General features: G+C 43.5%; 1 protein-coding gene across 11 annotated transcripts in view; it reads right to left on the bottom strand.

Annotated features, from left to right (window-relative positions):
• The window catches only part of CACNA1A (calcium voltage-gated channel subunit alpha1 A), a 285,808-nt gene extending 284,377 nt beyond the window's left edge, over positions 1-1,431 (bottom strand). For 5 of the 11 annotated variants that reach the window (XM_033133766.1, XM_033133769.1, XM_033133770.1 and 2 more), the window contains exon 1: positions 951-1,422. The gene's annotated coding sequence lies outside the window, so the exon portion shown is untranslated. Of the gene's footprint in view, positions 1-950 lie in introns of all 11 variants that reach the window. The other 6 variants (XM_033133764.1, XM_033133765.1, XM_033133768.1 and 3 more) reach the window with 3 other exon arrangements.
• Between the last annotated feature and the right edge of the window lie 22,995 nt (positions 1,432-24,426).

Raw genomic sequence — 24,426 nt, 5'->3', positions numbered from 1 at the left:
GCCTTGCCCCTGGCCCATACGGTCCCCACAGCATGTGCTCTGGGAAGCTGTCAGCCGCAGAGCCAGAGAGAAAGAGAGGGATCCTGCCTCCAGTCTTTCTCTCTCCTGAGAAACAAAAGCCACCCCAAGAGTCAACTCTGTCCAAAATAAAAGCAAAGGGCGGGGGACGGGGGGGTCTAGAGGGGTGTGGAGTCCTGTCGCTGCTTTGCATGGGGCGCAAGGGAGGGGAGAATATTAAATAGTAAACTGAGCAAGCGGTTTCCTAAGACGATGTCATTCTTCTCACCAGCCTAACCCCCATCTGCCACCTCCCTTGTTCCAGCACATTCACGCTGCGTTGAGCACAGAAGACAAGGCCCGGGCACGCGGGGTGTCGGGAACTTTTGTTTCAGGGACCCCCAAAGCCAGACGCGATGAGGGGGGAAGGGGAGGCGCGCATGCTTCCCCGACCGGTCACTTGTCCAGCCCGCCTGCAGCTCAAAGCAGAAAGGGACGTGAGTGAAAGGGTGGGAAGGACATAAAAAAGTAAAATGTGACTTAGGTCAGGCACTCTAGTCACGGGGAAAAGGTCCCCGGTCCAGGGCGGGTGGCAAAGACATCAAGTCTACAGGGAGCGGAGGGCAGTGGAAAGAAAATGGAAATTTAAGAAAGAAAGTAGTATAAGCTGGAAGTCAGGGGTCTGCCCCTCCCCCACCCCCACCCCCCACCCCCCCACCCCCGCCAAGAGAAACTATTCAGAAAGAGGAAGGGGGTTTTAAGACAGAAACAAGTGAAATCCAGAAATAAACTGCCCACCTCCCAAAGAAAAGCCGTTCATAGGAAGGGGGTGCGGGAGACCATGTGTTCCTACCTTGGCACACAGAGGTAATAGTACAGCAAGGAAATAGAGACTGAACTCCCTGCAGGACCCAGATCCCAGCATCCCACCTCTGGAAGCCCGGCTCACTCACCGATATAACATGGGCTCCCGCGGTGTGGTTAGTGCGCAGCGCAGCGGGTCCTCCAGGTGTCCTGAGGGTCCCCCCTTGTCAGCACCCAGGGGGCCAAGACGGCTGAAGCCCACGCATCCATTGCCTGCCCAATGCAAAGCAGAAGGGAGCCCCGAGAGAGGAGAGAGAAGGGGGATGGCAGGAGCAGCCGTGTTCTGAGCTAAGGGCTCCCCACAAAGGCAGGCGCCAATCGGGGCTGCTGTGCCAGCTGTGGAGGGGGGCGGCGGCGTGGGGGAGGATTCCCTGATGCCGGGAGGCGGGAGGGAAGGTTTGTCGGCTCAAAAGCTCTTGATCACCTCCAGCAACGCGCTACAGGGGGACCTGGCCGGGGGAGACAGATCCAGCCAAGGGCACGACCTTCCCATTGCTCGGGAGGAATCAATTTCTCCTCTTCTCTAAGCCCCTTAATACTGCCCCACAACCTCCCAGCACAGGGCAGGACTCTCGTCTTTGGAAAGATGCTGTTACTCTCCACTCCACTTCCTTTCAGGCTGGGTTCTCCACGGGAGCAGAGGAAAGTGCTAACACGTGGGCTCTCCCTCCTCCACCTAGGGGGTCTGCGGAGGGGGCGTGTAGATCGGGAGTGAGGCAGCGGGAAAGGCAGTCACGCTCGTCATTTAACCACCTCCCCTCTGCCAGATCGCAACCTAAATTATTGATGCTCTGACAAAAACAATCATTAAGGGACAGCTGCTAACCCCCTCCCTGAGTCTTTTCTATTCATTCTAGAAACAGCTTCCCTTCACCCTTCTCCCCCGAGTCTTTCAATGAAAAAAGGCAATTGATAGCGCTTAGGTTTGCTTGCCACACCTGTAGTTTTTGTATCGGAGAACGGGAGCGACCCGAGTCTCTTTTTAAAGGGGACTCCGTTTAAAGATGAGGGCTGTTTTTTTTCCTGTAAGTGGCATCTAGGGCAGAGAGAGTCCCCATATTTTTCCCAAGGTGAAGGAGACAAAGTAAGGGGAATCCACCTCATTGGGGAAAGCAGCATTGTTTTTGTTTTGGGGTGTTGTGGGTTTTTTTGCTGAGCTATAACTGACATACAACAACGTTATATTAGTTTCAGCTGTACAACATACTATGTATTAATATATATTGCGAAATGATCATTACAGTAAGTCTCTAAGAAACTGGCATTCTTTAGGCAGGGAGGATTAATCTTGGACTGGTGTTAAAGGAACTTAAGGAATTAGTGTTACTTTCATAAGGTCTGTTGGTAGTATTTGGATTATGTTTTTTTAAGTCCTTATCTGTTAGAGATGTATATTGAAGGATTTATGGGTAAGGTGATATGATATCTCCAGGAAACAACCAAACCATCCATCAACTGAGGGATGGATAAACACAATGTGGTCACTCCATCCATACAATGGAACATTACTCGGCCATAAAAAATGAAGCACTGACACAGGCTACAACATGGATGAACCTTGAAAACTTATGCTGAGTGAAAGAAGTCAGACACAAAAGGCCACATGTTGTATGATTCCATTGATATGAAATATCCAAAATGGGCAAACCCATAAACAGAAAGCAGACTGGTGGTTGCCAGGGCCTTGGGGAAGAGGAATGGGGAGTGACTGGTAATGGGACAGGGTCTCCTTTTGGGGTGATGAAAATGTTCTGGAACTAGATAGAGGTGATGGTCGCACAACATTGTGAATGTACTGAAAAAAATTGTTAATTTTATGTGATGTGAATTTCACCCCAATTAAAAAAAAACGCAAACAAAAAAGGGAGGGAAAAATAAACGTAATGAGCAGAATGTTGCTAATTGAGGAAGCTGGAGGATAGAGACATTAGGGTCCATTGTTATTCTTCATTGTATTCTTCTCTCTGCTTTGTGTATGCTTGACATTTTCTTTTTTAACGAGATGGGGGTGAGTAGAATAGGAAGAATGCAGAGGTGGAAGGGGCTTCTCTCTGTGGGTGCACGCACCCCCAGTTCAGCGGCTAGATGATTCCCTGGCCTACGCAGTGAAAGAAAGTGAAGGAACCGAGCCTTGGGAGAGCAAACTGACCCCTCTTGTGGGGATTTTGTGAGAATCAAGAGATCGTGTTGAAAAGGGAAAGAAAGAACATTGGTTTCCATGTGTATTAAAACCAGCTCTGGAAAGATGCATGAGAACTAATCACAGGGGCTCTCTGCCTGAGGGGGCAAGGATGGAGGGGGCTTTCCGGGCTTACCTTTTTACATTTAAGAGCTTTCGAACCATGTGAGTATAGTACAGATTAAAAGATTACATTGAAAACTGAGATGATGTATGTCAAGAAACGGCACACTTTTTGTGTAAAGGGCCAAATAATAAATCTCTTAGGCCTTTCAAATCAGACATTCTCAGTGACATCCATTCAATTCTGCCCCTGTCAAAGCCCCACAGACAACGCGTCATGAATGGGCTTTGCTGTGTGTCAATAAAACTTTATAAAAACTGGTTACTGGGTGAATTTGGCCCTTGGGCTATAGTTTGCTGACTGGTGTTGTGTGTAAATTTCTCAGCATCTACTACATATGAAACGCTTTTCTTCATTCCAGGCTCTGCTATTGGCAAGCTGTGACCTTGGTCAAGTCACGTAAGCCTCCAGTACCTCCAGTGCAAAGCTAGGAGGATTGTTTTGAGTATAAAAGGAGGCATCTGATATTAAAGTGAACTGTGCACTCTAAAATGCTATGCAATGTAAGATGTTATTGTCATTGTGCCGGAAGCCATAGAATTTTCCTGTTTTTTAAATCACATGACTTGTATGAGTCATGATGAACACAAATAGCTATCCCGGTTTCCTTAAAAGTCCTTTAAAAATGTCCAAAAGTTCTGATTTTTCCCTTAGGCAAATGAGACCATCCTGAGTCAACCACCTTTTAAACTCGTGTGTTTTTTGCAAGAGTGGGCGGCCAAGAATAGATTGAACAACTGGCCCCAATTATTCACTTCTCCCTATTTGCCTATCTTTGCCACGTTCTCCAAACACAGACTTGAATACCCATTCTGCCTCGTGACAACGTGCAGGCTATTTCAGCTCTCTGACTCTCAGTGGCCTCCATTACAAATTGCAGATAACAAAAGCACTGCCAGTAAAAGTTATGGTAAAGATTAAGTCAAGAGTATAGAGGCAGATGGGCACTGGACTTATCAAGATGCTTATTTCATAGACTGTGTAGATGTATGACCAATGCTCTGTACAACCAAAGCTGAAGTAGAATAATATTGTACGTCAACTATAATTTAAAATATATATATATGTATATATACATATTCACAGGAGGTGGAGTATAGGATAAGGAAGATAGTCAATGTTATTGTAACAGTTATATGAGATATCAGAGGGGTAGTAGCTTGGGGGAGGGGGATTTTCACTTAGAGAGGGGTGTAAATGGCTAACTATCATGTACACCTGAAACTAATTAAAAAGAAAAAAGTACAGACTGAGAACTTAACGTGGGACCATAACGAAGCAAGCACGCGATGTTAGCTTCTGCTGTCATCGTCACCATCATCATCATCATCATCATCATCACTTCTTGGAAAAATCTAAAGCAATTGTGAATGATTCAGGCCCTGGTGTCAGATGGCCTGCACTGGAATTCTTGGTCTAGTACTTACTAGCTCTGTGACTTTGAGGAAGTCACTTAACCTCTCTGTACCTCAACTTTCTCATCTGCAGGATGGGGATAATAATAATAATAGTTTCATTACAAGGTTTTTGGAAAGTTAACACTTACGAAGCACTTAGAGAAATGCCTGACACATAGTGCATGCTACGTGAGTATAAGTATTAGTTATGATGGACCCCATTGGGGTCCATTCAGAAAACAGAGGGCATGCTCCAGCTGGGCAATTTGAAAAGCATTTAGTAAAATATACTTACTGCAAGAGCAGGGTAAGTGGGATAATGCAGCACTCCCAAGCTAGCAACAACAGGGAGCTATTCCCACCCAGGCCCAAAGGGGCAAAAAAAGGGGAGCAGTTTCTAGACCCTGCAGACAAAGAGAGAGCCATGCAGAGGGCAGCTTGAAGGAACTATAGCCTTCAGTAGACAGATGCACACAATCCGTGGCAACCTGGAGTAGAGGAAGCCAAAAAATAAATTCCCCAACCTCACTCTCCTTTCGTCTTTCATCTGTGAGTGCCTCCCGTTGGGCTGAATCAACTGGAAGCCAGGTGTGATGGTTCATTTTATGTGTCAACTTGACTGGCTCACATGTGGTGCCCAGATACTTGGTTACATGTTATTCTGAGTGTGTCTGTGAGAGTGTTTTCATATAGGATTAACCTTTAAATCAGTGGCCTTTGAATAAACAGATTGTCCTCGGTAACGTGGTGGGCCTCGTCCAATCAGTTGATGGAGGGACGAGAACAAAAAATTGACCTCCCCGAGCCAGAGATTTTCTCCAGGAGAGGCCTTTGGGCTTAAACTGGAATATTGGTTTTCCCTACTTTCAGACTCAGACTGAAACATTGGCTCCTCCGGGTTCTCTCAAGTCTGCCTGCAGATTGGAACTATTCTGTCCCATACTCCTGGATCTCTAGTTTCCCAGCCCACCTTGGAAATTCTGGACTTGTGATCCTCCATAATCGCATGAGCTCATTCCTTATAATAAATATCTTCCTATATACGCACATCCTATTGGTTCTGCTTCTCTGGAGAACCCTGACTAACACACAGGAAGACAGCCCGATGATGTCACCCTTAGAGGTCAGTCCCCCAGGGCACAGAACAGGATGAAGAATGGGGGAGGGTGGGGCCGCAGGGCCAGTGTACTTTACCTGTTTTTCTTTAACCAGTTCTCAGCTGCCAGTGCATCATCAGTTACTGTCTGAATCCCTGAGACCCAGATCGTTTTTCGCAGCAGTCTGCTTGACCTGATTTTTCTTCTCTAGCTCCCCAAAGAAACAGATACAAAAGGGAAAAATAAATTCTCCCAGGAATCCCCAGTAAATCTTAAGGACTGTCCCACCTACACATTTACATCTCTAGAGACATCTGTTTTTTGAGCCATCTCACCCAAGACAGGAGGGCCATTATAACACTATTTACATTCTCCCAATCATATTTCTCTTGCCTAAAAGAGCAGACAGCTGGCCGAACTCATACTGCCCTCCAGTGTGGTAGAAGTCTCTCTCTGAGCCCAACAGCTGTTGCTGCACACACGGCGCTGCTGGTAAATGTGACACTGTCCGCCATAGGCACAAATGAATGCCTTTGCCCTCTGCCCAGGTGAGAGAATTACTGCTTCTAGATCCTGGGCAAAGTCCAATTACATGGCAACAGCGATGAACGGGCAATCAGGACAGAGGAAAGCGAGAGACACAAACGTGAGACAGAATGTCCTCATTCCTAGCCTGTGTGAGCCAATCATTTAAACCAAGAAAGGACACCGTGGACGTATTCAAGCTCTGCTGTCCAATCTGCCTGTGCTCAGACTTCAGCTTTCCCTTCCTACTTCTACGATTTCTAAGGTATTATTTTAGAGTGCTAGAGAAGCCAGAACAAAGTACTGCAAACTGGGTGTATCTGCCCATAGGGCTGGGGACTAGAAATCCAAAAGCAAGGTGTCAGCAGGGCTGATTCCTTCCGAGGCTGTGAGGGAAGGATCTGCTCCAGGCCTCTCCTTAGCTGCCGCCGGCTGTCTTCACAGTCACGGGGTAGCCTCCCTATTTGTGTGACTGAGTCCAGATTTCTCCTTTTTTATAAGGACACTGTTCATATTGGATTAGAGCCCACCTTCACGGCCTCTGTTGAACTACAGTTGACCTTTAAACAGCGCAGGTTTGAACTGTGTGAGCCCACATTAAAAGTGCGCCCACATTAAAAGTGCACCCACACAGTTCAAACCTGCGCTGTCCGAGGATCAACTGTATGTTTGATCTGAGATTGGGACTCTGCATGTGCAGAAGGCTGATTTAAGATTTTTGACTTCTCAGGGGGTTGGTGCCCCTTCCCTGCCCTCCCCACATTGTTCAAGGGTGAACTGTAATTATATCTGCAAGGACCCTATTTCCAAATAGGTCACATTCTGAGATACTGGGAGTTAGGACTTCAACAGAAGTCCTATATTTGAGGGTGTTATAGACTAAATGTCTGTATATCCCCAAAATCCATATGAAATCCTACCCCCAATGTGATGGCATTGGGGGGTGATTAGGTCAGGAGGGTGGAGCCCCCCATGAATGGGATTATAGCGTCCTTATAAAAGAGACCCTAGAGAGCTCCCTGTCCTTTCTGCCACGTGAGGACACAGTAAGAAGACATCATCTATGAACAAGCAGTGAGTCCTCACTGGATACTGAATCTACCTGCGCTTTGTTCTTGGACTTGCAGCCTCTGGAACTGTGAGACATACATGTCTGTGGTCTACAAGCCACGCTGTGTACGGCATTCGGTTATAGCAGCCCCAACAGACGAAGACAGGGGAAGACACAATTCACCCCATAGCCATGACTTCATCTGAATCTCAGTTTCTTCCCTGTAAACTAGGTTAAGGATTTTGAATGGGTTAATCATCTTGATGAAATGATTATGAAATCAGTAAGCACTTCCAATAGTGTCCAGCACAGGTGGGTCCACAAAAAATGAGGCTAGCAAAAGACCTTCTGAAGACTTCCGGATGGAATCTGATGGTGGGTCAGGACATGAAGAAAAGCCTGCCACTAGATCAAGTGGCAACGCTAGGTAACACATGACACATTGCAATCAACTTTACTGAGGTATGTATCACCTACAGTACAATGCACCCATCTTAAGTGTACAGTGTGACAAGCTTTGACTAATGTATACACCATGTAACCACCACCACCATCAAGCTTCAGAATATTTCCATCACCCCAAAAGTTCCTTCATGCCCTTTCAGTTAACACCCCCATCTCTGTCCCCAGGCAACCACTGATCTGTTTTCTGTTACCATAGATTAAATTCACCTGTTCTATAATTTTATAGAAATGAGCTCATACACTATGCCCTCTTTTGTGTCTGGTTCCTTTCACTCAACACAATGCTTTTGAGACTCGTCTATGTTGGTCTGTTTACCAGTTTCTGTTCCTTTTTATGATATCCCATTGTGTGGATGGATCACAGTTTGTCCCCTCCCCTGTTGATAGACATTTGGTCTGTTGCCAGTGTTTGGCAATTATGAATAAAGTGGCTGAATACTCACATACAAGCCTTTGTGTGGACATGTGTTTTCATTTATCCTGGGTAAATACGCAGGAGTGGAATCGCCAGGTCTTTGGGTGAGCATATGTTTAACCCTGTCAGAAGCTGCCAGATTGCTTTCCACCAGCGGTGGGCATGTCACTCCCCAGCCTCACCAGCACTTGGTATTGCCTGTCTTTTTGATGACGGCCATTCCAGTGGGTGTGCAGTCAAATCTCACTGGGGTTTTCATTTGCATGCCCTAATGGTTAATGACGTCGTACACATATACATGCATGCATGAGCTCTAAAGAAGCAAAGGGGAGCACAGGAGTCAGAGAAGAGAGAGCTGACAGTCAGGAGGCAGGCATGCAAGATGGCATGACAAACGATCGTAGAGCATAACGGGGGCGGGGTGTATTGGGAGGTTTCACTGACCACACAGGGTCTGAGAGATGAGGCCTCGTATCCTTGGTGAATAGACGGTACATTGGAATTGACATTCCCTTCATAGTGCTGGGACTCTGGTAGGACCACACCATAGGGAACGGGTACCAGAAAAACTTTGTTTAGCAGTCCAGGGAGAACACAGTAAGCTGGTCTCTTCCCTGTACATTAAAAAAAAAAAAAATGATGATATGCAGTGCAGGCTAGGATGTGGAAAAACGGGCATTAATTTATGCTGTGGTAGGCATAAACATTGTTATAAACTTTTGGGAGGGTGAAGTATGTTAACCTTATTAATATTTATATTATTTGAAATCTAAACATGATGTTTATATTTATTTGGAATTTTTTTGGAAGTATCTAGCAGAAACTAACTAAAGGGAGTCTAAGCAAAATGATGATGATGATGATGATGAAAGGGAAAGGATGTGCCATCCCTCAGATAATGCAAGATCAAGCATCAAATGGGCCTCTCACAGGAGCTAGGACCAGTCATCAAAAAGTCATCAGAACCTGCTGGCTTCTCAGTGTCTGCACATTAGCTTCAATCTTCTCTCTCTGCATCCATCCACATATTCATGCTTAAATATTCATTGAGCACCTACCACATGATAGCAGAATATATAGCACTGCGGTCAGCTATGTGAGAGGCAGACCTACCTGTTACTTTCTGTGTGCTCTTGGGCAAGGCCTTTAATCTCTCTGATCTCAGTTTTCTTATCTGTAAAATGGGAATAATCATGGGACTTAAATTATAGGGCTGATGTGAGAAAATGAGATAATAAATGCATAGTGCCTGGGACACAATAAGCTCTCAATACACATAGTTATTATTTTCTTGCACTCAGTATGTTGGGAATAAAATAAGAATGACACCCTCCTCCCCCGCCTTCCATGGTGCTTTCAATCAAAAGACCAATCTAGGTTAAACCAAAGAAACTTTTAGTTCCAATTCCAAGGGAGAGTAAATAAAGGCTCTGAAATAGCCAGTTGGGGTAAGACGCCCTTTTCCATCCAATCAACTGTGGCTGGGGGAGGAGCAATCACGTTGTACCAACATGGCACTGTGGCCAATTCCTTTGGATGGGAGAAGGATTCCCAGAGAAGAATAAAGAGAGGTCATTGCATTGTAGACAGGTAGACCCCCCAAAATGTGTCCACTATAATAACAATTATCGCAACACTTCATTTCCTAACCTAATGCTCAGAACAGCCTTGTGTCCATTTGTTATTGCCATGATAATGCTGCATAAAAAATAAGCACAAAAATGTCAGTGGCACCCAACAATAAGTTTGTTGCTCATATATCTGGGGTCAGTTGAGAATCAGATAGTTTTACTGACCTTAGCCAGACTTGCTTGCAAATCTGGAGGTTGGCTGGCTGACCTTGGGGTGATGAGGGCAACTTGACTACACACCATAGTCTCTCACCCTCCAGCAGGCTAACCCAGGCACATTCTCACGGTGACGGCCGGGGTGCAAGAGCAAGCCCAGTTGCGTAGGTATCTTTCAAGCATCTTTACCAACATTCCATTGACCCAAAGCAAGTCACATGGCCAAGACCATAGTCAAAATGATAGCTGCTACAAAGGTAATGGCAAAAGGTATGGATACAGGGAGGGGTGAAGAATTGGTATCGTTTGGGCAATCTACCCACAAGCATCTTTTGTAAGAGCAAAACAATTATGAAGTAACCTAAATGCTCATGAACAGAAACTAAGTTAAATAAATTATGCCACGACATGTAATGGCACCTGTGTTAGTTTCCTGTTGCTGCTCTAACAAATTACCACAAATTCAGTGGCTTAAAACAACACAAAGGTATCATCTGAAATGGGTTCCACTAATCTGAAACCAAAGAATAGGCAGAGCTGTGCTTCTTTCTGAATGCTCTGAAAGAGAATTTTCTTACCTTTTCCAGATTCTAGAAATGCATTCCGTGCATTTCTTGGCTCGCGGCCTCTTCCTCCACTTTCAAATCTCTCTCTGCTCCTCTGCTTCCATCATCACATTTGCTTTCTGTCTCTGATCTCCTACCTCCTTCTTCTAAAGACCAGTGCGATTGAATCCACCTGCATAATCCAAGCTAATCTTCCCATCTCAAGAGCCTTAACCGAATCACACCTGCGAAGTCCCTTTTGCCATATAAGCTAAAATTCACAGATTTCAGGAATTCAGACAAATTACCACAGCATCCTTTTCAGTTGTAAAATAAGTGTATTAAAATCACAAGATATCCAATAAATCTTATCAAGTAAATAAAGTAGACAGGACAGTATGTACAATATGTTCCAACTTTCAAAATTAACAATGGCACATTTTTATAGATAAGGATTTAAAAGGATTCATTACGAATCACTAATATTGGTGAGCTCTCGGTGAGAGATTAGTGGAGACCTTCACTTTCTATTCTTTGCATTTTGGAAGTGTACTTTTTCTTTTCAATGTGTACAACTTCTACAGTTATTAAAAATGCAAAGGAAGATGAAATAGCGCTATTTTAATCGGCTTTATTCAGTGTCATCTTTAGCCATTGGAGGTCAAGATCCTGAGCCTTCGCTTTTATCAAAAAGGCAAGAAGAGATAACAAGTGTTGGTAAGGATATAGAGAAAAGGGAACAGTTGTACACTGTTGGTCGGAATGTAAATTGGTGCAATCACTATGGAAAACAGTATGGAGGTTCCTCAAATAATTAAAAATAGAACTACCATATGATCCAGCAATCCCACGTCTGGGTATACATCCAAAGGAAAGAAAATCTGGATCTTGAAGAGATATCTGTACTCCCATTTTCATTGCAGCATTATTCACAATAGCCACAATATGGAAACAATCTAAGTGTCCATCAACAGATGAATGGATAAACAAGACGTGAAGTTAAGCAAGCGGCCTGGAACCTAATGACGGTGACACTGAGCTACAGTTTTGTTTTGGAAACTTTAGAAAAAGCTTCCCTGAGTTACTGTCATTTTTGGAGGCTGCAAAATCAACTGATGAGTATTACACTGGAAATCTGGGTAAGTAGGAAGTAAGTGGACAAGACATGAAACAGATTGGGAAGTCCTGAGTATCTACGTGACGGTGCAAAAAGGCTGGCAGAGCTCCCCTAGGAGTGTGGGGGGAAATACGAGCAGAGGAAAAGGCAGACAAATGGGGAAGGATGGGATAAAGAAGCCAAAAGGCAGAGAGAACAGATCAGCATCACCAAAGCCATGGGCTGGAGGAGTGTCCAAGGCGGGAGCACCTACAATGCCAAGTGGTAAAGATGCTCAAGAAAGTTAGGGCTGAAAATTAGCCACAGGCTTGAGCAAATATGAGGTCACTAGGGACTTTGGCAAGAATAATTGAGAGGAATGGTGGGTTGGAAGGCAAGCAGCAGTTGGCTGAAAAAAAAATGAATAATCGTACCTGATTGCTACAGGTTGTTATGGCAACCAGCTAAGACAAAGATGGTGAACGCTCCTTTTTTAAAGGACTTTTTTTAATTGAGGTATAATTTATCTACAGTCAAATTCACCCTTTATTAATGTTCAGCTCTGTAAGGTTTGACAAATGCACACAGTCATGGAACCATCACCAAAATCAAGATATGGAACAGTTTCATGACCCCAATCAATGAACCCCTTCTCGCCCCTTCAGCCCATAGCCATCATTGATCTACTTCTGTCCCTGTAGCTTTTGCCTTCCCCGGAAGGTCATATAAATGGAAGTATCCAGTACATAATATACCTTGAGTCTGGTTTGTTTCACTCAGCAAAAATGCAGTTGAGATTCAGCCATGTTGCTGAGTCGATCAGTATTTCATTCTTTTTCTATTGCTGAATACTACCCCATTGTATGTGAAGGCACATTGAAAAATGTGAAGCGCTATAGAAAATCATAAGGGCTTATTATTCTTGATAAAATATATGCATGCAGCATGGGGACCATGTCTTAGTCTGGGCTCCCTCAGAGGCAGACTCTTAAGACACTATGCAAGTGAAAGTAATTTATTTTAGAGGTGGTTCCAAGAGATCCAGGAGGGGGATGGAAAGTGAGAAAGGGAAGGAAGGCAAACGGTACAGAATGTGTTAAGCAACTGGAACTCAGTCCCACTGGAGACCTCTGGGAAGCAGCACAGAATACAGACCTCAATATTGTCCAGCTGAGGAGTGAGGGAGCTGGAATATTTGTCCACCACCTCCTACCACTCACTGGTTGATGGCCATTCATGAGGGCATTTTTTTCCAGGCATTTCTGGTCTGACTGCATAGATCAAAATAGGTGCCCCAAGGCCACAGAAAGTTCTCAGGCAAATGAATGCAGGTGCTGACCATTGAAAGTTGGACGAGGGTGTGATGACTAAGAATGAAAAGAAAGGGTGGGGCATTGATAGAACCTTCTACAGAGTGTATACACAGATTATGAACTATCTCCTCTTAATTTTCATCTCATTCTTGAGCTGTAAACATCAAATAGTTTTACAGCTATTCAAGATGCTTTATATGAAGACCTTCTAAATCATCTCTCTGTCATCTAATTGGGCTTGTCACTCACAGCTAACATTGCTGTCTTTATAGTTACTCACACCATATCGGGTCTGAAGGTTTATTTTTGGACCTGTGAATCGGGCATGCATACCACACGTATGCATGTTCATGTAACTATTTATCTGTCTCTTTGGAAAAACAGTGTGTGATTTTCCATTTTTTCCCCTGCCTTGCTGTACCGAGTAGCCTTCTTCTTTATATTAATTTTCATAAATATCTTCCATGAACTTCATATTATTCCACATAGTCACAAGTACATTATTTTACTTGATTTGCGCGGTAACGCCAGGAGGACTACAGGGACCTCCTGCCTCGTGAGCATTTCACAGATGAGAAAAGTGAGGCTCCGAGTTATTAAAAGTCACTTGAGCTTCCACCGCATCATTTAAGATGCTTCTGGTTGTGAATAAGTAAAACCTCAAACTGAATTGAACATAAAAAGAATTATTGGCTGCTATGGACTAAATGGTGTCTCCCTAATTAATTAGGAGGTAATTAAGTTAAATGAGGTCCTAAGGGCAGGGCTCTAATTTGATAGGACTGGAGTCCTTACAAGAGGAAGAGAGAGATCACTCTATCTCTCTGTGCATGAACGATGGAAAGGCCATATGAGGACACAGCAAGAAGGAAGCCATCCGAAAGCCAGGAATAGAGCCCTCACCAGAAACCTAGTCAAATGGAACTTTGAGCTTGGACTTCCACCCTCCAGATCTGTAAGAAATAAATTTCCGTTGTTTTAAGTCACCCCGTTGATGATATTCTGTTATAGCAGCCCAAGCAAACATAATAAATACAATAAATGAAAAGTTAGATGGGATTTCAAGAGATGCTTGGTGTACTGGTGTTCGGTGTCATCAGCGGCCTAGTTTCTTCCCATCGCTCTGCTTTACCCCCATGGTGTTGGCTTCACTGACGGTTGGCCATCCCGATGGTCACAAGATGGCTGCCAGCTGCTCTGATGCTTCAAGCTTCCTGTTCACAACCAGAGAAGGACAGAGACTGTTGTTAAACATTTACCAGCACACCACTGTTGGTAATAATATTAATAGTAAGATGTCATTTTCCTCTTTCTCTGTGTTGTCATTTGCACTGTTGCTACAAAAGCAACAGTGGGAAAACTGCTGGAATCAAGGTGGTGTCAACCAAACTGCACAAATAGTCATTCCTCACCTCCATTGACTCACAGCAAAGGAAGGAAGGAAGAAAGGAAGGAAGGAAGGAAGGAAGGAAGGAAGGAAGGAAGGAAGGAAGGAAGGAAGGAAGGAAAGAAGGGAGAAATGGCCGCTTCATTTAAGAATGTCCTCAATTAACAAGTGTTGGCAAGGATTGGAGAAATTGGAACTCTTAAGCACTGTTGGTGGGAATGTAAAAGGGTGCAGCCACTGTGGAAAACAGAATGGAAGTTCCTCGAAGAATTAAAAATAGAACTACCCTATGACCCACCAAGTCCACTTCTGGGTATATACCCAAAAGAATTGAAAACAAGACTTTGAAGGGATATTTGCACACTCGTTTTCACAGCAGCGTTATTCACTATAGGCAAGAGGTAGAAGCAACCTAAATATCCATTAACCAATGAATGGATAAACAAAATGTAGTAGGTACAGAGGGCACCACAAAAATGTATACACATTTTAAGAAAGGAAAAAACTGTATTAAAATTGTAATACTCAATGTATACCGATAACAAAAGATGACTACAAGTCACGTTTGACTTCTGCAATTACAAGAGGTGCTCAAAGTGGTTACCATCAGCGTAATTTTAACACAGTTTTTTTCTTTCTTAAAATGTGTAAACATTTTTTGGCACCGTTTGTATATACTATAAAACATTATTCAGCCTTTTAAAAAGAAGGAAATTCTGGCACATGCTACAGCATGAATGAACCTTGAGGATATTATACTAAGTGAAATAAGCCAGTCACAAAAAGTCCCGGTAATATTCTACATCCTACCTCACATAAGTTGCTACATATGTAAAAACTCATCGAGCTGTCGGATTAAGATTTTTTTTAAGTTTACTCCAGAAGAGAAGCTTAATCACTATGAAGGCCTCTGCAGAAAGACAGAAAACACAGGATGGTTAGCCATCCTTCAAGAATAGAAACCAAGCATCTGCACATTTTTCTAAGTAAAATAAGTCAGTCGCAAAAAGACAAATACTGTATGATTCCACTTAAGTGAGGTAGAATAGTCAAACTCAGAGAGACAGGAAGTAGAATGGTAGGTGGCAGGGCCTGGAGCAAGGGATGGGAGTTCGTGTTTTATGGGGACAGTGGCAGTTTGGGAAGATGAAAAGAGCTCTGGGGATGGAAAGCGGTGGTGGTTGCAATGTGACTATACTTAATGCCAATGCACTGTACACTTAAAAACGGTTACGATGGGAAATTTTATGTTTCGTGTATTTTACTGCAATAAAAAAATGGAAAAAAATTCAAGCATCTCTAATTATCTCCTCTTCGCTCTGAATACATTGCTTTCTTAATGCTTCTTGGGTAATTTTGTAATCAGTCTGCCATTCTGAATGTTAAATTTCTTCCTGGCGCCCTTCCCTCCCCCCTAGTTCTATCAGGACATTCATTTCCTAACCTTGGGGACTGGTTGTCTCTTCAGCCTGGAGGGCTCCCACAGCAACCACAAAGCATCTCTCAGAATCACAGGGTTGGATATCTTTCCAGCAACAGAACACCATGGAATTTCAGCATCACACATATTAAGAAATCAAAAAGCAGAAGCGTCTGGCTTAGAAAGCAGTGGTCAGTCCAGGGACACTTGGTACCTCGAAAAGGCCCCCAATCCAAACATCTGGTCTCAATTTAGGAAGCCAACTGGCCATAGCTGGGAACTTGTCCTCCCTTCCAGATCGTGGGGCTCACTCCCACAAGGGGGACACATCCCCTACAAGGACACAGACATAAAGGATACATAATAAATGGGGTAACAGAAAGGGGAGGATTTCTTTTTTAATAATATTTCTTCCGTTATAGAACCTGTCTTAGTCTATTCAGGCTGCCATAACAGAATACCACAGACTAGGTGGCTTATAAACAACAGACATTTATTTCTCACAGTTCTGGAGTCTGGAAAGTCCAAGATCAAGGAGCCAGCCAGCAGATTCAGTCTCTCGTGAGGGCTCTCTTCCTGGTTCATAGATGGCCATCTTCCTGCTGTGTCCTCACCTGGTGGATGAGGCTAGGGAGCTCTCTGGGGTCCCTTTTATAAAAGCACTAATCCCATTCACTGGGGCTCCACCCTCATGACCTATTCACCTCCCAAAAGTCTCACCTCCAAATACCAGCACATTGGAGATTAGATTTCAACATATGAATTTGGGAGGAAACAAACATTCAGCCTATAACAGAAGCAATACATACACATCAGTTAAAAACTTAAAGATACGTACAGAAAAATAAAAGCACCCATCGTGGTAGACAGATATTGTTTTCAACTGTGCAACACCCATCATCCCCATATTTTCTGATAGCAACAGCCTGATTTTCCTTTGGAAAACCACCCACCCCCATATCTTTCCTATGGGACTGGAACAAGTCTGGCTGTATCTCTAGCTCCCGGGGTAGACTCACCCCTCAAAAGGACCCCGTTACCTGGCCTCTGAGATTGTTCAAGGGTGAGAAGGTGACCCAAGATGAGCCAATCTGATAATGCCAGGATTTGGGTTGGAACCTTTGGGAAAAAGATGAGCTTTTTCCATTGGTGGGTATCAACTTGGAGAAGAATAAAAAATGTAATCCTGGAATGATCGGTGTCAGCCTGTCTGAGACCGAAACCTGAGTGTAAAACAGGAGAGAAATGGTGTCCTGACGACATCCTTCAAGTATCTGAGTCCAACTGTGTCTGAAGCCAAATCTACCCCTGAATTTTTCAGTAATGGGAGCGCATTAATTCCATTGTCACTATTGTTGTTTTGAAGACAACATGATTTATATTTCTAAGCTGGGCAACCAACCCATCCATCTTCCAATGCCAACCACTGCTAACATCCTGGCATTTTCTCTTAAGCCTTTTTTTTTTCTTTGCACTGGTGTTTGGGCTTTTTATATATTTGTGACCACTCTGTGTCCACATCTATTAAGTTATAGCTATAGATTATATTTGTTGATTTTTGCAGCAATAATGTCATGTAACACACAATCTCAAATCTTGTTTTTTTAGTTTACACATCTGGGAGTCAGCAGGTTTTGTGACAGGTTCAGATTTTCTGTTAGCGATACCACGCTCTATGATCAAAATTAATAGAAAACTACAACCCAATCAAGCAAGGCTATTAATGTACTAAAGGCCCAGACTCTTTGGGAATGGAAGTTTAGGTCACCCCGCGAGGTCAAGAACCACAACCAGCTGAGGTGCTTGCTGAGGACAAAGAGAATAAGAGATGGGCGGTGATAAGTGTCAGCTATGACCATATGACCAGATACAGAAACAAGGTCTATAATTGTTACATTTCTTCCTTATTTCATAATTAATATGTTTGTGCATATATATTTATTAAGCAAATATCTTTGTTTTCTTCCATCTCTTATCCTACTATAACATAAGATTATTAACTTTATAGTATAGCATTTAAGTATAGTTAACTTTACACCATAATATTTAAATTACAAGATATCAAGGAGGAGAGTGAATATCACCCAGGGACTTTGCATTCTCTTCTGGGGAAATACTTAGTGCTTTTTTAGTTTTATGCAGGATAATTGTAGCATATGAGGCAGAAATATGACTTTATTATTGTCATTATTTGGATATTAAATATGATTTAAGTAGATGTACCTGGGTTGACAAGGAGTGGACTGTGATGGTCAATTTTATGTTTCAAGTTGGCTAGGCCATGGTACCCATTTGTTGGATCAAACACTAGTCTAGACATTGCTATGAAGATCTTTGGTAGATGTTATTAACATTTAAATTAGTTGACTTTGAGTAAAGGATAATTGACCATATGGGTAGGCCTCATCCAATCCGTTGAAGGCTGTAAGAGCAAAGACTGAGGTTTCCTAGACAAGAAAGAATTCTGTCTTAAGACCTAACATAAAAATCCTGCATGAGTTTCCCACCTGTCAATCTGTTCTATAGATTTCAGACTCAAGGCTGTGATTTAAACTCTTGCCTGGGTCTCTCATCCTTCCTGAACCAGCAGCTATGTTATTCCCCTGGCAAGTGGCAGGACTGCAAGAGGGGCAACTAAAGAAGTAACAACTCTGCCACAGTGTGAAGCAGCATGCAGATGTTGAAGGATTCTAATGCAAGATATTTTTTCTTTTTTATAGTGTGAAGCAGTATTCTGGAAAGTTTTTCTAAGACTAGTGAAGAACTGAAGGAGTCCTGCATCTTTTTTTATTTTTATCTGCTTCTGTTTAAAAAGCCAACATTCCTCTGCTTCCTAGGTGTTCTGCATTTGAGGTGTAGTGAAATCTTTGCTGTTCACCAGATGTAATGTTTTAGTTCCTTACAAACAGGGTGAGGGGGAGGGGGTGCAAAAACTAACATTGAACTTTTGAAACAGCAGAGTGAGTGAATTTTAATTTTTGTTCATTGTTAGTTAAAAAGGAAAATTCCCCCTATGTAATTATTGTGAACACCTTACTTTGTGGTCACTGTAACATTTGGGGGTGGGGGAGACACGGAGGAAAAGTAACAATAGTCCTTAATGTCCCTGGCAACTATTCAGAGCAGTGTGCAGAATGTAATGCTCTTTTGTAAGAAACATTTTATGATTTTTAAAATAAATTTAGTGAACCTAAAAAAAAAATAAAAAAAATAATAAAAAAAAAAAGAAGTAACAACTCTGCCCACTCTAGAGGGAAGTTCTGCAAAGTCACATGACAAAGAGTGCAGAAGTAAAAACATGGCGGTGTTCATTAGGGTCTAGCCAGGAAAATAAAAAGAACACTAAAGCTTGCAAACACGGGGAGTTAAATACATAGAATTGTTCATTCAGATGATGAGAAAACTAAGAGGCCAAATGGGGATCAAAAAGACAACACAAAGGTTAGCAACAGCAGTAATTGGCTACCACTCTTAGGGCTAGGGACTGTTTACCAGAGCCCAGGAACAGGGCTGTGCTGTGGGAGCTGGAGCCACACAGCTTGCCCAGCAGGAACTGGGACCCAAAAAAGGGGTAAAGGGAACAGTCTGCACAGGAATATGGAAACATAGAGAAGACACCACCACTGCTGTGGAGAAGCCACAAGACCAGGGGAAGAAAGAAGAGACAAACTCTGTTTCCTCTCTTGTCCTGCCCTCCAGTTTTCTACCACTGCCTCCCATTGGCCAATCTCCTCTGGCAATGGATCCTGGTAAATGTAGTCCCTGTGACACTGGGCCGAGGGAGGAGGGAAAGAATCTAAAAGAAAAGAGGCATTTGACCTTAGGACCAAAGATTTAAAGAATAAACAAAATTAAGAAACGTGTGTCCTACAAGATGAAAAATTACGTAAATCTTGATATGACCAAACACATATGTATAGACAAGAAAGCAGAACACCAGCTTGAACCTATGACATAACTGAAACAGTATTGCTAGCTGAGTTGTATTAGCTAGAACTGGACTTATTTCTCTTCTCTTTAATTTTCTTTCCTGATAAAATTTACATTGTTGGTTGGGTGTTCAAGAAAAATCCTTCCTCCTTTTTCCTAATTACAGGGCTCCCCAGCCAAGGACTACATTTCCCAGCCCTCTTTGCAGTGAGACTGGTCATGTGACTGATACTCCACACTAGAGCAGATGTAACGGTGCCACTTCTGAGTTAAGATTTTTAAGAAGCTTGGGTGTTCCCTCTATGCCCTATTTCCCTAGGTATGTTGCCCTGGAATGACACCATCTGGGAAGTCACATGTGGAAGACTGCAAAGCCACCATTAGCCTGAGCCCCTGAATGATCACATGGAAGTCAGCTGCCCGGTGTACCCCCATCGAACAAGTAATAAGTTTTGATCTAGTTTGAGCCATTGCCACTTGGGCGCTCTTTGTTAAATCAAGTTATCATATACCTTAAGACACTGGAACAAACACATGGGGGGGGTGTTACTTTTGTTTCACAATTTACATAGCAGATTTCTTATCCTTTTCAGAGTTCTATAGTTTCTAACAGTTACAATTATTTCCCTCTCTGAGGAGTTGGGAGAAGCCAGATACCCCGTCACCTCAACTTTCACAGCCACGACTTGATCCCATGTGCGATCAATGTGGGTTCCTGCAGCCAGAGAGAACCCACAGGCTAATTTATGATTTCCCACATGGGTCTATCAAGAGGCAGTGTAGAGCAGTGGTTAGAGGCCTGGCTTCTGGAATCAGGCTGCCTTCATTCAAACTCCAGTCCGCTACTACTTACTAACCGTGTGACCTTGGACAAGTTACTCAAACTTGTGCCTATTTCCTCATCTATCAAGGTACATACAGTCAATCCTCGTTATTTGCAGGTCCTGTATTTGCAAATTGGCCTAGCTAAAATTTATTTGCAGTTCCCAGATCAACTCATGGTACTTTGGTGGTCATTCCTTAATGCACTCAGAACAGTAGAAAATTTGAATTGGTGTCAAACAAGGCCTCATTCTGCCTGTTTGTCTCAGCCTCATGTAAGTGATGCCTCGAGGACAGAGACAGGAAGGGCAGTGCAAGAAGCTCTGGCAATGGAATCTCAGTCTTGTCACCTGTTGGTGGCGAGGCCTCGGGCAAGTCACTTACCTCTTTTGAGCCTCCTTTCATCTCTTGTAAAATTTAAAAAAAGAAAAATAATCTATCAGGGTGAGTTGTTCTTAGGATTTAAGGTTATAATCTCTGTGATAGGTAGGTAGGTGGAAGGATGGATGGACCGACAGACGGATGGATATGTTCCCCTTTGAGTAATAGTTCAGAATTCACTCATTCAGTGTTTGAGTGAATTTATGGTACATAACTACTGCAAATAACAAGAATCAGCTATACTTCATAGTATTGTGAAGACTGAATTAATAGAGAGGGTGCCAAAAAAATGTATACACATTTTAAGAAAGAAAAACTGCATTAAAATTGTAATACAATGAATGTGATTCATTTGATTAACGCCATCTTTTGAGCGAACGTCGTACTACACGTTGCTACCGTAATTCCATTCAACTTTGAAAAGCAATTCATAGATAACATCTCTTAAAATGTGTACTTTTTTTGGCACCCCTGCTATATATAAGGCACTTAGAAGTAAATGCAAACGTGTTCGTGTAAGCATTAAATGAGGAAAACAGAAATAAAAGCACTTGGCGCCTGGCAGAGACCCAATGCATTCTAACACCTTTCTTTCGCCCAGTGCATATATCTGACCTCCCCTCTTCTCATCGGAGTAGGTGCCACGGTGCCGAGCATGGTGCTTTGTCCTAAGTTGGATCCTTTAGAAGGAGGCCTGAGATAAGCATTCAAGGCCAAGTAGTTTATTTGAGAGGTGGAACCAGGATGCATTAGGGACCTGAGACAGGAAAAGGACGGTGGCCCATACAAGTGAAAACAATAATATAAATGGAGCCACTTTAAAATGGAGCCAGAGCTGCCACCCCAGATGAACCACCTCAAACATCTTATATCTCAAACCTTGGAATGTTTTAAAAATAGAGCAAAATAACCTTTGGACTGGGCCTAGGGCAACCTTGTGTGTCCCAAAGAACTATTTGCAAAGATAACACAGAAAAGCAGTTATGACTGTTGGACTGATGACTACCGGAATGAAAATTAAAAACATTGTTTAGAATTAACATCACTATGTTATGTTCACCGCACCATAGAAACGCCTTCCTTCTATTGATCTAATGTTCCCCTTCCTCCTCATAAATACTCCTTTGTCTCCTAATCAGAACAACTGGGCGTCTGCTTCCCGAACAGCTCTTCTTACTGATCTCAATAAGCACCTGTTGCCTCTCACTTTGAAAGGCCCTTTTTTTTAGGGTAGCACAGGCGTATCAATGAGCAGGTTACCGCTAAGGACTGCTTCCACTAAGAAACCTTGGGACACAAGTGTGGAACACATACCTCAGAGGTTTTGTACCAGAGGGGTGAGGGGGGTGGGTCTTTATCCTCTACTCCCATGCATCACTGAATGAGGGCTGCCCATGGCGGTGTTTATTCCCCCACACCTCCACCAAATCTCATGTGTGATCAACGTAGGTTCCTGCAGCCAGAGAGAGCACTCGGACAGAGTCAAAGTTGGAGACAATAAGAAGCCATTGATATGTATGGGATAGTTAAAGGACAAGAGAAGAGGAACAGTCCACCCACAGTTAGTACTTAACAAATATTTGTTGACTGCGGGATTAATTGTATGGCACTTCTCTGCACCTTGTAAAAGCGCAGGAGCCACAATATTAGAGAGAGTATGATCACAGATTTGAGTTTTTTTAATTAAAATCAATAACTGCATGATGAATCTTACATTGGGCAGTTAAGAAATTAGAGGTTTTGCAGCTTGGGGTGGTAGGACATCACCTAAAGTTTCACCTGGGAAGCGTGTGTGTGTGTGTGTGTGTGTGTGTGTGTGTGTGTGTGTGTGTGATGTAATTTTATCCCATGTATAGATTTTTTAAATCACCATCACAATCCAGATACAGAACTGCTCCATCTCCCGAGAAGAACTCTGCGTGTTAACCCTTGGTAATCATACACCCACCTTCCTGAACCCTTGGCAACCAATAATCTGTTCTCCATCCCTATCATTTTGTCACTTCAAGAGTGTTATATAAATGGAATCCTACCGCACATAACCTTTTGAGATTGGCTTTTTCCACTCCCTGTAAAGCCTTAAGATCTATCCAAGTTCTGAGTTCCTTTTTATTGTGAATAGAATCCCACCTGGGGGTTTGTGAATCCTATGCACACTCCCACAGACACACATGCCCTGCATGGGACCTGCTCCCTCCCTGTTCGAAACTGCTACAGTGTTTTTAACAGGGGTGTGTCATACCTGTTAGCTAGGCTGGGGGGGTGGGAAAGCAAGGAGGATGGAGGGACAAAAGCCACTGCTTCTTTTATAGCCTCTCCTTCAGCCAATTGGTGAGGAAGAGATTCCTGCCCTAGGGTTATGGGGATGGCCAAACACAAAGCACCCAACACTAAAGAGATGAGATTAACCACCATTTATTGGTCACACATACTCAAAGAAGGAGACTGCATACCAGGTGGGACCAAATGGGGTTGCACTTGGGAATACAGTGAACACAGAGGCTGTGGGAGGCAGGCTTAGCAGTAACAAGGGCTGAGGTGGCCATTGGTTCCCATTCGAGCATGTGATTGGCTTGTTGGAGTAATTCTAAGGGCTAGCAGGAAGGGACACCCACTTCTCAGGGAGAAGTAGGCGCTGCACCCAAGCTGTTTGATAAGGAATGTTGTTTGGCAAGGAAACACAGTAGGGAGGGTGTCGTGCGGGGTGGCCTGCAGGGTCTCTGGTCCCACTCCCCACATAAGAACGCAGGACATGGGGAGGCCATAAAGGAACACCCACGGAGCCATAGGTAGGGGAGTCACACCACTATACTCTCGCTGGCGGCTGGGTTGGAGACACAGGAAGCAGGAGCCACACAATTCTCAACCCTCACTGCGCCGCTTGCAGGCTCAGCCACCATCTCCTTGCTAGCCCGCATTTTCTGCTAGGGAAACCATGGCAGTTATATTAGTGGCCAATGGCTCACTGGTTACAGCTGACGGCCAACCAGCCACAGCTGACGGCCATTTGATCACAGTCGATGGCCATTTACTACCTGAGCCAGCACCTTTCTATGTGAGGCCGAGAGCCTGGAAACTGCTTTTTGGGGCTCTGTCCCCCCAGAGGGGAACTGTGATTAGGTCACTGGAGGCCCTCTTGATTTCACCAGACGTCAGCAGCACATAATACTGAACCTTCATTATAGGTGTTACACCGCATTGCTTCAGGACAGTATTTTTGAGCGACAGAAAGGAAAGGGAGAAATGTTTCCCCTACAGACTTTATTCATAATCATTGGGAGTTGTACAGAAATCAGTATAAGGTGTCTGCCAGTTTATTTGCTTGTTTGTTCGTTTCTCGTCCTAGAGAACTAAACTCCCAATGACATGAAGTCAAGAGAACTTTAACCTTGCCGCCATGGAGATTACAGTTCTCACTCACGGGGAGAGAAGTTCACATGGGGGTTTCCTGAGGTAATAAAGCACCTGGACATTGGCAATTCCAGATACTTGATTGACAGGCAGGAAATTTGGGAATTTCCTGGAATTAATAAGCCCAGAAAGGAAAGCCTGGGATCTGGGATGTTATCATTTATAATAAGAAATATATATTTGGTCTCCACCCCAGTTTCTGGCACAGAACTCCTAAAAC

This window comes from Rhinolophus ferrumequinum, chromosome 18, assembly GCF_004115265.2.
Source record: "Rhinolophus ferrumequinum isolate MPI-CBG mRhiFer1 chromosome 18, mRhiFer1_v1.p, whole genome shotgun sequence".
NCBI classification, from domain to species: Eukaryota; Metazoa; Chordata; class Mammalia; order Chiroptera; family Rhinolophidae; genus Rhinolophus; species Rhinolophus ferrumequinum.
Note: the sequence above shows the minus strand (reverse complement) of the source record. Positions and strands in the feature narration are given on the sequence as shown.